Consider the following 14,413-nt stretch of genomic DNA (forward strand, 5'->3'; position numbering starts at 1 on the left):
ACGGACAAATCCTTCTTCTGCCTCTAAGGCGAGAATGTAAATGTAGAATAGTCTTTGTGAACACCCTCCCTCCAGTTAGAAGTAATGAAGGGGTGGGGCGAAAGCAGGGGAAATGATCAGATTTTAGCTCATCTTTCATGATCACTAGATTATTAGGCATATAGAATAAGGGAAAAGAAATGTAATTTGATACCGGCAAATAAATATTGATTATTTGAAAAGAATATGTCTAGGTAGGATGTCATCGTAAGGTAGTACTTAAATAATTCCAGGTGTGTCAGCTTTCATTTAAGAGGGTTCTTTAGTCTCGGAAACCATAAGACCGTAAAATATAGGAGCAGATTTAGGCTGTTTGACCCATTGATTCTTCTCTACCATTCCATCATGGTTGATTTTTCATCCCTCTCAAACCCATTCTCCTGTAACATTTGATACCCTGACTAATTAACCTCTTCTTTAAATATACCCAATGACTCTGTCTGTGGCAATGAATTTCACAGATTCACCGCCCTCTGGCTAAAGAAATTCCTCCTCATCTCCATTCTAAAGGGACGTCCTGAGGCTGTGCCCTCCGGTCCTAGCCGATTGTTAAACTAGTAGGCTACTTAATGGTGGTGTAGCGGTCAGCACTACGCTATTACAGCTTGGGGCATTGGAGTTTGGAGTTCAATTCTCCCGCCATCTGTAAGGAGTTTGTACATTCTCCATGTAACCACGTGGGTTTCTGCTGGGAGCTCCAGTTTCCTCCCACAGTCCAAAGATGTACCAGTTAGTAGGTTAATGGGTGATTATAAATTGTCCTTTGATTAGGCTAGCATTAAATAGGTAGTTTGTTGGCTCCTCAGGCTGGGAGGCCTGATCCATGCTATATCTCTTGTTGAATAATCACTCTAGGCTAGAGAGAGTCAATGTTTCCTCTCTGCGTTGGTCTGTGCTGTGAGCTCACCAGCTCCTGCCAGAGCTGTTCAGTCACCCTTTCCCACCTCCATTAGCACTTTCACGTTCAACTTCCATCTGGTTCCATTGAAGCCAAGTTTCCAAAGCAGAGACTTACTTAAAGAGTTGCATATATAGCTCCAGCAATCTAAGGGCAAATTTTTCCCCAAATTTCTTAAAGTTTAAAGTTTTAACTAAATTTATTATTAAAGTGCATGTACAGTATGTCACCATAGGCTACCCTGAGATTCGTTTTCTTACAGGCATTCACGATAAGTAGCAGGAAACACAATAGAATCAATGAAAAACTGCACACAAAGATGGACAAACAACCAAAAGACAACAAACTGTGCAAATACAAAAAGAAAAACAAAATAATAATAATAGATAAATAAGTCATCAATAATATTTCGAATATGAGTTGTAGAATCCTTGAAAGTGAGTCTGTAGGTTGTGGAAGCAGTTCAGTGTTCAGGTGAATGATGTTATCCACTCCGGTTCAGTTATTACTCAGGTTGAGGGGTAATAACAGTTCCTGAACCTGTTGGTGTGGGTTCTGAGGCTCCTGTACCTCCTTACCCTCCTGGTATTGTATGTACCATATGTACCATGACGTATTCATCAGCAGTTTTACTGCCAGTTAATTATATTCGCTACGTGATTCGACCACAAACATGTAGCCGTAAAAGTTTTGATTTTTTTTTACTGTATTCAGTTGCTTAGTAAGAAGCTGGGCACTGAAGCTTCCATCTGTATTGTGGAAATATTAATGCTAACAATGACAGAAAAAGCAGAGTACTGGACATCTTATCACCTTGTAATCTGCACCGTTAGGATACCGCTGTTACATTTTCTTCACCTTTTCAGGTGCCACAGTAGCGTAGCTGTTAGCAGGAAACTATTACAGTTCAGGACATCGGAATCTGGAATTCAATTCCGATGCTGTCTGTCAGGAGCTTGTAAGTTCTCCCTGTGACCATGTGGGTTTCCTCCAAGTGTTCTGGTTTCCTCACAGTCCAAAAATGTACCGGTTGGTAGGTAAATTAGTCATTATAAATTGTCCCATAATTAGGCCAGGATTAAATCGGGGGAGTTACTGAGTGGTATGGCTCAGTGATTCAGAAGGGCCGATTCTGTACTGCATCTCTAAATAAAATTTTAAAAATTAAAATCAATATTATCAGTCTATAAACAGTTCATATACAAAAAAAACACTTTAATGTGTTTTAGGCATTGATTCAAATTCCTTGTATAAATTTCACCATGTGTCTACACCATGGCAACTGCTGAAATGAATATGTGGCTCATTAGAATATATGTTGAGGCTACATAATTGCACATTTTAGGGCCCTTTCGGGATAATGGAGTCTAAGAGCCTTTTATAATGTTATATTTATGCTGACCCACAGGGGAAAAAATTGGCAAGAGAAAGCTACGTGAGGCTGTGATATTTAATAGGATCCCTGGCTTCGTTAAGTATGTCCCTGGACAGAGGGGAGCTTTGAATCAGTTTCTAGCAGTTCATCAACTTGTCCTCTGAGATAGATGTAATATCGTTCTCTGTGCTGGATCTTGTTAAGGAAATGTCAAGTGTTATTGGAATATTACAATTGCTACCCCTCACCCTTTCAGAACAATAATCTCCGAGTTCTCTAGGAACGAAGGCTCCTTGAAGAAGACTGGCGAATGTCGAGTATGGGATGGGTGAGGTCAGAGATAGGGTGCGATAGTAGTGAATAAAGTGTGGTGCTGAAGAAGGGAGAGTATTGGTTTTAAATAGCTCAAGGTTGAGCCAGGAGTTACTGTAGATATAGAACAGGGAACATTATAGCACTCTACAGGTCCTTTGGCCCACAATGTTGTGCCATCCTTTTAACCTACTCTAACCCTACCTAGTCCTCCATTTTTTCATATGCCTATCCGAGAGATTCTTAAATGTCCCTCTGCCTCTACCCTCAACACTGTGTTCCACACACCCACTGCTCTCTATGTAAAAATCTTACCTCTGCCATCCCCCCATATACTTTTCTCCAATCACCTTAAAAATGCCCCTTGGTTTTAGTCATTTCCACCCTGGGGAGAACCTCTGTCTGTCCACTCTACCTATGCCTCATCTTGTATACCTCTATCGAGATTGTCTCTCATTCATCCTTCATTCCCAAAGGAAAAGCCCCATCTTGCTCAACCTATCCTCATAAGGCATGTTCTCTAATCCAGGCACCATCCTGGTAAATCTACTTTGCACCCTCTCCAAAGCTTCCGTGTCCTCGCTATAATGAGGTGACCAGAACTTAACACAATATTCCAAGTGTGGTCTAATTAGGGTTTTGTAGAGCTGCAACACTGTCATTAGATATGCAAGATATCCATTAGAAGTTTAACTCCGAGCCCTTGCCACATCATTAAAAGTTGTCTTGCACATTAGCCAGGTCCATGGGATGGTGGATCTCCTTAACATGTTGAGGAGTTCTATCGAGCTCAGGTTCAAGTTTAATTAATAAAGCATACATGAATATATCCAAATGAAACAGCACTCCTCCGCGGCCAAGGTGAAAGACCTCAAAACGTCTTCCTTAAGAGATGCTGCTTTTCAATTAGTGCACAAATACCCCATATTTGCAGAGCTGAATGTGCAAGTTGTCATGAAAAATATCCAACTAGTGCTAAGTGCCTCATATTAATAAGAGGTTCATGTCTAATTTTATTTGCAGATACCATCCTCTCAAAGCAACATGCAGTGCTAGGAAATTTACTATGCAGGATCCAAGAAGGCACTCATTTTTTTAACTTCCAAAAGTTTGAAATCTGAATCATTATCGATAAATCCATGGGGTCTGTGTGGTTCCGTGGATTAGTAAACCATTGTACAATCCAAAATAGGAGAAACGTAAGTGTAATTACAAGCTGAAATTTAGATCTATGCACCTGGAAACTCCGTAGATCCTGAAGACCCAGAGCAACAGAACGAACGAACACACACACACACAGCTGCAGCATCTCTGAAAATGAATAAACAGTCGAAGTTTTGGGCCGAGACATAGGGCTGGAAAGGAAGGGTGAAATTGCCAGAATAAAACAGGTGGGTGGGGGAGAGGGGATGAAGTAAGAAGCTGGGTGGTGATAGGTGGAAAACGTAAAGGGCTGGAGAAGAAAGAATCTGATAGGAGAGGCAAGTGGACCAAGGGAGAAAGGGAAGGAGGAGGGGCACCAGGGAGAGGTGATAGTCAGGCGAGAAGAGGTACGAGGCCAGAGTGGGGAATGGAAGAAGGGGGAAGGGGAAGGGGAAGGGACAAAAATAAAAACACGAGAAATCAAAGCCTTACACACAATGTGATGCTTTGGATTTGTCGTGTTTTTGTTGTTTCCCTCCCCCTCCCCTCTTCTTCTATTCCCCACTTTGGCCTCGTACCTCAACTGGCCAGGATACATCTATGGGAAAGAGTAAACAGTTGACGTTTCGGACCAAGACCCTGATGAAAGGTCTCAGCCTGAAATGTAGACGGTTTACTCTTTTCCATTGAAGCTGCCTGGCCTGTTCAGTTGCTCCAGCGTTTTGTGTGTTGCTGTGGGGGAGGGACATTTTTTATCGGAAGGAGAAATGAATATTCAGGTGGAATATAAGGTGTTGTATACCATCAGGCTGTTTGTTGTCTCATATTGTTTATCATAAAAAGTCACAAGTTATTATTTGGCGACTGATAAATATATTGCATCTTGCAGCCATTAAATTTTTATAATCACTTTCAATAATTTCTGTCAATTAACTTTCACAATGTTGAAATCTACTTGAATGACCTGACCAGACTATGACACTGAATATACACGCAGTGGTCGCTTTATTAGGTACACCTGTACACCTCCTCGTTAATGCAAACATCTAATCAGCCAATCACATGGCAGCAACTCAATGCATAAAAGCATACAGACGTGGTCAAGAGATTCAGATGCTGGTCAGATCAAACATCAGAGTGGGGGAAGGAATGTGATCTAAGTGAATTATAACTTTGACCATGGGATGATTGTTGGTACCAGATGGGCTGATATGAGTATCTCAGAAACTGCTAATCTCTTTGGATTTTCATGCACAATAGAGTCCTTAACGAAACAAAAAACATCATGTCAGGGGTATTCTTTGTTAATGAGAGAGGTCAGAGGAGAATGGCCAGACTTGTTCAAGTTGACAGGAAGGTGACAGTAACTCAAATAACCACGTGTTACAACAGTGGTGTGCAGAAGAGCATCTACTGTTGAACTTTGAAGTGGTGGGCTACTGCAGCAAAAGACCACACCAGGTTTGAAGGTGTACCTAATAATGTGGCCATTGAGTGTAATGCTTCCATACAGTTGAACTGGAACACATAGGAAAGTCTAATGATAGCAGCAGGTTAGTGTTCAATAGTTGAAATGTGAGAATTAGTAAGCAAACACACAAAATGCTGAGGAACTCAGCAGACCAGGAAGCATCTATGGAAGGGAGTAAGATGGTCAACATTTCAGGGAGAGACTCTTCATGAACTCCTCCAGTACTTTGTCTGTGTTGCAAGGAATACTCAATGCATTAAAGACCAGGAGTGTCACCAAACCCTGATAACTGGATATGAAGAAGCATCTAACTTTGTGCCTTTAGAAATGAGTGACAACATCTTTAGTCGCAATTTGAGGCCAGTATAAAACCATAAGAGATTCTCTTCTGCATACTACTGATGTAAAGTGAGACTATTTAAGTTACTTTTCATTCCACTCCATAGATACTGCCTGACCTGCTGAATTCCACCAGCATTTTGTAGGTGTTGCAGTTAGTAAGATTACCTGCATCTAAACATCTACTTGTATTATTCTAGGCCAGGGTTTCCCAATCTTTTTTATGCCATGGACTCCTATCATTAACTGAGGGGTCTATAGACCCCAGGTTGGAGATCCCCTGCTCTAGTCTGAGAGGAGACTCCTAGTTGCAAATGTTCATAGCCTTAACAGCGAATGACCTCCTCATCCTTACCTCACATCACATTATGCTGTATCAAAAGCAGCATCATTATCACTGGCTGTTATAAGACAATAAGACATAGGAGCAGAATTAGGCTATTTGGCCCATCGAGCCATCTCTGCTATTCTATCATGGCTGATTTATTATCCGTCTCAATCCCACTCTTTCCTTCTTCCCATAACCTTTGACACCCAGACTAATCAAAAATCTATTAACCTTTGTTTCAAATATACCCAAGGACTCTACAGCTGCCTGTGGTAATGAATTCCACAGATTCATCCACCTGTGTCTTAAAGCAATTCCTCCTCATTTCTGTTCCAAAAGGACACCCTTCTATTCTGAGGCTGTGCCCTCTGACCCCAGGCTCCCCCTACTACAGGAAACAACCTCTATATGTCCCATCTATCTATGCCTTTCAATCTTCAATAGTTTTCAATGAATTCCCCCCTTAAAAGAAGTGTTTTTTTTAAAACTCCAATGTGTACGGGCCCAGGGCCATCAAATGCTCCTCATAGGTTAGCCCGTTCACTCCCAGGATATTGATGCTCCCTTTGAACAGTCAAAGAGTGCGTTCCCCAAACCAGATCCTATTTTTTAAATAATCAGTAGAGATTCTGCAGACGCTGGAAGTCTTAAGCAACAAACGATTTTTTGCATGTTGTGTGTGTTGCCTACATTTTAAACTGTTACTGTTCTGAGGAAAGGATGTGTGACAAATAAAGAGAATCTCTTTACTAATTTTTTCTCCCTCAAACTATCTGTAATCTTCATGCAGCCTGTTCTAATCATCTGTGACAAACATTAACACATTTCTGTCAGCGAACTCAATTAATTTTTGGCTCTTTGCCACTTCATTTCTGGAAGAACACAGGAAGTTTGTCACCAATCACCAGTGCTAACTGCATTACAGTAGCAACTGTATTCAGCTTCTCATGTTCCATACCGACATTCCCAACTGAATTCCATTGTTGGGCGTGACGCTATTACAGCTCGGGGCCACTCAGGAATTTGGAATTCAATTCCAGCGCTGCTCTGTAAGGGGTCTCTGTACATCCTCTGTGTGGAATGCGTGGGTTTAAACTGGGTCCTCTGGATTTTCCCACAGTCCAAAGACAAGCCGGGCAGGTTAACTGGTCATTGTAAATTGTCCCGTGATTGGGTTAGAGTTAAACAGGTTTGTTGAGGGTTACTGAGCAGAACAGCTTGAACCCATGCATTCCACACAGAAGATGTACGGAAACTCCTTACAGAGCAGCGCCGGCATTGAATTCCGAATTCCCAAATGCCCCGAGCAGCTTGAAGGACTGGAAGGACCTACTCTGAGTTGTATCACTGAATAAATAAAAGTTATGAAAGACTTTTAGTGCAAGAGGCTAGGAGCAAATTTCTACCTCACAAACAGGCTGCTTTGCTTCGCAGATGTTGGACTAGTCTCCAAATTTGACACCAACATCTGTAATAAAAGTATAAGGCAGAATGACATTATTTTAAGGTTCAAAGGTGGAATTTAATGTCAGAGAAATGTATACAATATACATCCTGAAATGCTTTTTCTTCACAAACGTCCTTTAAAAAAGAGAAGTGCCCCAAAGAATGAATGACAGTTAAACGTGAGAACCCCAAAGTACCCCCCAGCTCCCCACCCCTGCGTGTAAGTGGCAGCAAGCAACAATTCCCCCCATCAGTAAAAAAAAACGCAACCATACTATCTCCGAGCCCAAGCATGTGCTAAGCAATAGCAAAGACACAGACCAAAGTTCCCCAAAGGCTTTTCATTTCATCCGACATTTGACAAACCATAGGTTCTCCCTCTCCCTGACAAGGGAGAGGGAGGTGTCCCCCATTTTCACAGCGAGTGGGAGACATAGCAACAACCAGCTGGTTTACGATGTTAAAAGTCCGTTTCATCGGTTCTATCGAGCTCTGTGTCCGAAGATTGCAAAGACCTTGCGTGTTCGGGCTCACAGTGAAAGATTTTCCCGCCTCCCCAACGACACACAAGCTCCTGCCCGCCTCCAGAGCCCCGAGATCTTTGGCTTCCAAACACGATCGAGACTCTCAGGCCAAACCCTTGGCATGTCGAATAATTGCCAGTTGTGGAACCCCGGGAAGAGGTCCCATTCCCACAAAGAACCGAAGTCTGCGTGTAACTCCAGGTCAGGGTCTTCAAAAGAACCCTGAAAGGGAAAAATAAAGATATTAAAGGTGGAAATAGAGCTGCTTCCGAAGATGCAAGCAAAGGAGTTGCTGTTAGGCACCATTATCCCTCCTAAGCTCATGACAAAGGTTTCTTAAAATATCTATCTCTAGCCTAGTAACTAAATGAAATATACCAGAACTTAAATAAAGCACACAGTATTGTACTGATTGCTTCATTTTCAAGTTCAATTTTATTGTCATTCAACCACGTACATGTATACAACCAAACCCAACATTGTTCCTCTGGGCAAGCACGAGGAATTCTGCAGATGCTGGAAATTCAAGCAACACACATCAAAGTTGCTGGTGAATGCAGCAGGTCAGGCAGCATCTCTAGGAAGAGGTACAGTCGATGTTTCAGGCCGAGACCCTTCGTCAGGACTAACGAAGGGTCCTGACGAAGGGTCTCGGCCTGAAACATCGACTGTACCTCTTCCTGGAGATGCTGCCTGACCTGCTGCATTCACCAGCAACTTTGATGTGTGTTGCATTGTTCCTCTGGGGTCAAGGTTGAAAACACAGTAGATATAGCCACACACAGCACAGAAAGTTACGATCAGCACCTACTGTCATATGAAAGTCTGCAGATGCTAGAAATCCAGTGCATCAGCCACAAAATGCTGGAGGAACTCAGCAAGTACAGACAGCATCTATAGTAATGAATAACAGTCGAAATTTCAGGCTGTGGTCATTCTTTGGGCCTGGAAAGGAAGGGGGAAGGGTAAGGAGGAAAGCTAGAAAGTGAAGCCAGGTGGGTGGGGAAGGTAAAGAGCTGGGGAGGAAGGAATCTGATAAGAGCGGAGAGTGGACCATGGGAGAAATGGAAGGAGGAGGGCACCCAGGGGGAGGTGATAGGCAGATGTGAAGAGGTAAGAGGGCAGAGTAGAGAACAGAAGAAGAGGGAAGGAGGAGAGAAAAATTTAAATAAGAGCACAAATCCTTGAGTGGCAAGGCCTGAAGATTGACAGGTCGACATGAAGTGCAAGCTGCCCCTTTGTGTAAGATGCTATAACATTACTGGCACTGTTATAATAAAACAAACAATCGTATAAGTATGTGAAACAGTTGCAATAAAAGATGAAAAGTTACTGGTGCAGGATGAGAGTGTGTCTGTGAGTTGGGGAGTGGGTGGCAGGGCAGCCATACAGGATGTATACAAGTGCTGGGCGAGAGCGGGGTCATATCTTTTAACCAAACAGGAGAAAAAGGGGGGGAAAAAAAACTACAAACGCAAGATATTCTGCAGATGCTGGAAATCCAGAACAACACACACAAAATTTTGGAGGAATTCAGCAGGTCCGGCAGCATCTATAGAGAAGAATAAATAGTTGACGTTTCAGGCTGAGACTCTTCAACAGCACTGGAAAGGAAGGGGGAAGACACTACAATAAATAAGTGAGGGAGGGGAAGGAGGAGGTGATAGGTGAAGCCAGGTTGGTGGTAAGGTAAAGAAGGAATCTGACAGGAGAGGAGAGTGAATCATGGGAGAAAGGGAAAGAAGAAGATATTACTCAATTATTGAGATCATCTTGTATTACAAAGACGGTGTAAAATACAAGGCAACATCTTTGAAACCTTTCTCTGTGAAGAGTGTTCGGCATAATATTTAAATCTGTGTCAAACAATAAATCAGGCACAGACAGGGAAACATTTATTTCGGCGCCGATCAGGTGGGTGACACTCATTAAATGAACTGAGGCAAATGATCCTAGTCATTTGCTCTTAGAGCTGAATTTATCATCTTGTACATGAGCTGAGCCAGTTTTCACTACTTTAAATTCAATTAACAATCAGTTTCATTTTTTTTTTACCATTTTTCATGTTGTCTTGTTTCAAGGAAAAATGTATGTGCAGTTAAGCAGATTTCAGACCATACAAAGTACATACAGTGGCCACTTTTGTTAGTTACCTCCTGTATCCAATAAAGTGACTACTGAGTGTGTGTTCATGGTCTTCTGCTGCTGTAGCCCACCCACTTCAGGGTTCAACATATTGTGTGTTCAGAGATGCTCTTCTGCACACCACTGTTGCAACACGTGGTTATTTGAGTTACTGTCACTGTCCTGTCTGTTTGAACCAGTATCTTTCCTGATCTGCCTTCTAGCATTTTAGATGGAAAAAAAACTAAATTCTTATATTTCACAGGAAAGACTATTCTTTTAAAAAGCTATTAGATTTATTTTGATCCTTTGAAGTGATTTTGTTAATTTTATATTGATGGGTATTGTTAGTAAATCACTTGATGGCCGAATTCTGCATCTATATATTATGGTCTTAAGACCATAGGACCATAAGTTATAGAAGTAGAATTAGGCCATTTGGCCCATCGAGTCTGCTCCACCATTCCATTATGGCTGATTTATTATCCCTCTCAACCCCATTCTCCTGCCTTCTCCCCATAATGTTTGACACCCTAACTAATCAACCTTTTCATTAAATATACCCAAAGACTTGGCTCCACAGCTGTCTGTGTCAATGAATTCCACAGATTCACCACCCTCTGGCTAAAGAAATTCCTCTTCATTACTGATCTAAAGAAACATATGCTGAAGCTGTGCTCTTTGGCCCTAGACTCATCCACTACAGTACTGTAGTCATCCAGGAACTGGGTCCAATAATCTAGATGGTGTGAGTTCAAACATTATTTGGTGCATGGTGGGTTGAGAATTGGATACAGAAATTGACTGATTGGTAATGTTGTGAATGTTCAAATGGCTTATGAGCATGATCAATCACCAACCACACTACAATAATACAGGCGTTAAGAATCTACGCCAATAATACTTCAGAATTAGTAAAGCAACTGACCAATAGTAATTGTCATCCTAGAATCCTTTTTTTGCATCTTTGTCATGCCTTGGTTTGCCTAATAGCTCCAGTCCTCAGCTGGGCAAAGGGGAGCTCATCATCTTTATGAGACACGTGGTATGACATGGGCAATCATGGTCTTTCCATGACCGTGACTGCTCTTGGCAATTTTTTCTACAGAAGTGGTTCATTCTTCTGCATGGTATCTTAACAAAACGGGTGACTCCAGCCATTATCAATACAGAGGTTGTCTGCCTGGTGTCGGTGGTCGCATAACCAGGACTTGTGATATTCATCGGCTGCTCATACGGCCATCCACCACCTGCTCCCATGGTTTCATGTAACCCTGACTGGGGGGATAAACAGGTGCTATATCTTGCCCAAGAGTGACTTGCAGGCCAGCAAAGGGAAGGAGCACCTCACACCTCCTTTGGTAGAGACCACACCACCAGCTATGGTCTTCAACCACCTTTCTTGCCTGGGTTGACTGTACACTGTCCATTCACTGGATGTTATCATAACCCATGGCTTGTCATGACATCCACAATGCCACAGAGTATGCCACGATACAGTGGGGTACAAAGAAAGGAACACCATTCAAATCCACAATATGTGGTTGATAGCATATGCATTGAGCCATAGAATGTCACAACAAAGAAACAAGTCCTTCAGCCCAGTTAGTCTGCGATCAACCTTAGCACTGAATTTACAGCAATGGATTCTCACCACCCACCAAGGATGCAATGAGGGCCAGCTAATAGGAACTTCATTTCCAGCACCAAATAATGTTTTTTTTAAAATCCTGTTACACAGCTGCAAGAAACAACTGATATTAAAAATTTAATCTTTCCTAAAGGAAGCAGCGATTAGATCAACTTGCTAATTTTGGTTCAATATCAATATTAGAAACATAGAAAACCTACAGCACAATACAGGCCCTTCGGCCCACAGAGTTGTACCCTACCTTAGAAATTACTAGGCTTACCCGTAGCCCTCTATTTTTCTAAGCTCCATGTCCCTATCCTCAAGTCTCTTAAAAGACCCTATCGTGTCCATCTCCACCACCGTCACTGGCAGCCCATTCCACGCACTCACCACTCTCCGAGTAAAAAACTTACTCCTGACATCTCCTCTGTACCTACTCCCCAGCACCTTCAACCTGTGTCCTCTTGTGGCAACCATTTCAGCCCTGGGGGAAAGCCTCTAACTATCCCCCCACACGATCAATGCCTCTCATCACCTTATACGGCTCTATCAGGTCACCTCTCATCATCCGTCACTCCAGTTAGAAAAGGCTGAGTTCACTCAACCTGTTTTCATAAGGCACTATCCCCAGACCAGGCAACACCTTTGTAAATTTCCTCTGCACCCTTTCTATGGTTTTCACATCCTTCTTATAGTGAGGTAACCAGAACTGAGCAAAGTACTCCAAGTGGGGTTTGACCAGGGTCCTATATAACTGCAACATTACCTCTCGGCTCCTAAATTCAATTCCACAATTAATGAAGGCCAATACAGCGTATGCCTTCTTAACCACAGAGTCAACCTGCGCAGCTGCTTTGAGCATCCTATGGACTCAGACTCCAAGATCCCTCTGATCCTCCACACTGCGAAGAGCCTTACCAATAATACTATATTCTGCCATCATATTTGACCTACCAAAGTGAACCACTTCACACTTATCTGGGTTGAACTCCATCTGCTACTTCTCAACCCAGTTTTGCATCCTATCACTGTCCCGTTGTAACCTCTGACAGCCCTCCACACTATCCACAACACCTCCAACCTTTGTGTCATCAGCAAACTTACTAACCCATCCCTCCACTTCCTCATCCAGGTCATTTATAAAAATCATGAAGAGTAAGGGTCCCAGAACAGTTCCCTGAGGCACACCACTGGTCACCAGCCTCCATGCAGAATAAGACCCGTCTACAACCACTCTTTGCCTTCTGTGGGCAAGCTCGTTCTGGATCCACAAAGCATTGTCCCCTTGGATCCCATGCCTCCTTACTTTCTCAATAAGGCTTGCATGGGGTACCTTATCAAATGCCTTGCTGAAATCCATGTGTACTACATCTACTGCTCTTCCTTCATCAAGGTATTTAGTCACATCCTCAAAAAATTCAATCAGGCTCGTAAGGCACGACCTGCCCTTGACAAAACCATGCTGACTATTCCTATTTATAACCTCTCCAAATGTTCATAAATCCTGCCTCTCAGGATCTTCTCCATCAACGTACCAACCACTGAAGTAAGATTCACTGCTCTATAATTTCCTGGGCTATCTCTACTCCCTTTCTTGAATAGAGAAACAACATCCACAACCCTTCAATCCTCCGGAATCTCTCCCATCCCCATTGATGATTCAAAGATATCGCCAGAGGCTCAGCAATCTACTCCCTTGCCTCCCACGGTAGCCTGGGGTACATCTCATCCGGTCCCAGCGACTTATCCAACTTGATGCTTTCCAAAAGCTCCAGCACATCCTCTCTCTCTTAAATCTACATGCTCAAGCTTTTCAGTCTGCTGCAAGTCATCATTATAATCACCAAGATCCTTTTCCATAGTGAATACTGAAGTAAAGTATTCATTAATTACCTTTGTTATTTCCTCTGTTTCCATAAACACTTTCCCACTGTCACACTTGATAGGTCTTATTCTTTCACGTCTTATCCTCTTGCTCTTCACATACTTGTAGAATGCCTTGGGGTTTTCCTTAATCCTGCCCACCAAGGCCTTCTCATGGCCCCTTCTGGCTCTCCTAATTTCCTTTTTAAGCTCCTTCCTGTTAGTCTTATAATCTTCTAGATCTCTAACATTACCTAGCTCTCTGAAACTTTTGTAAGCTTTTCTTTTCTTCTTGACTAGATTTATTACAGCCTTTGTACACCACGGTTCCTGTACCCTACCATAACTTCCCTGACTCATTGGAACATACCTATGCAGAACTCTACACAAATATCCCCTGAACGCTCACAACACGCTGGAAGAACCCAGCAGGTCGGGCAGCATCAGTGGAAAAGACCGATCTTTTCCACTGATGCTGCCCGACCTGCTGAGTTCCTCCAGCATGTTGTGAGTGTTGTTTTGACCCCAGCATCTGTTCCCCTGAACATTTACCACATTTCTTCTGTACCTTTCCCTGAGAACATCTGTTCCCAATTTAAGCTTCCAATTTCCTGCCTGATAACCTCATAATTCCCCTTACTCTAATTAAATGCTTTTCTAACTTCTCAGTTCCTATCTCTCTCCAATGCTATTGTAAAGGAGATAGAATTGTGATCACAATCTCCAAAATGCTCTCCCACTGAGAGACCTGACACCCAACCAGGTTCATTTCCCAATACCAAATCAAGTGCAGCCTCTCCACTTGTAGGCTTACTATTGGGCGGCCTATAAAAAACACCCAGTAAAGTTATTGACCACTTTCTGTTCCTAATCTTCACCCACAGAGACTCCGTAGACAATCCCTCCATGACGTCCACC

Source organism: Mobula hypostoma, chromosome 3, assembly GCF_963921235.1.
Source record: "Mobula hypostoma chromosome 3, sMobHyp1.1, whole genome shotgun sequence".
In the NCBI taxonomy this organism is placed as follows: domain Eukaryota; kingdom Metazoa; phylum Chordata; class Chondrichthyes; order Myliobatiformes; family Myliobatidae; genus Mobula; species Mobula hypostoma.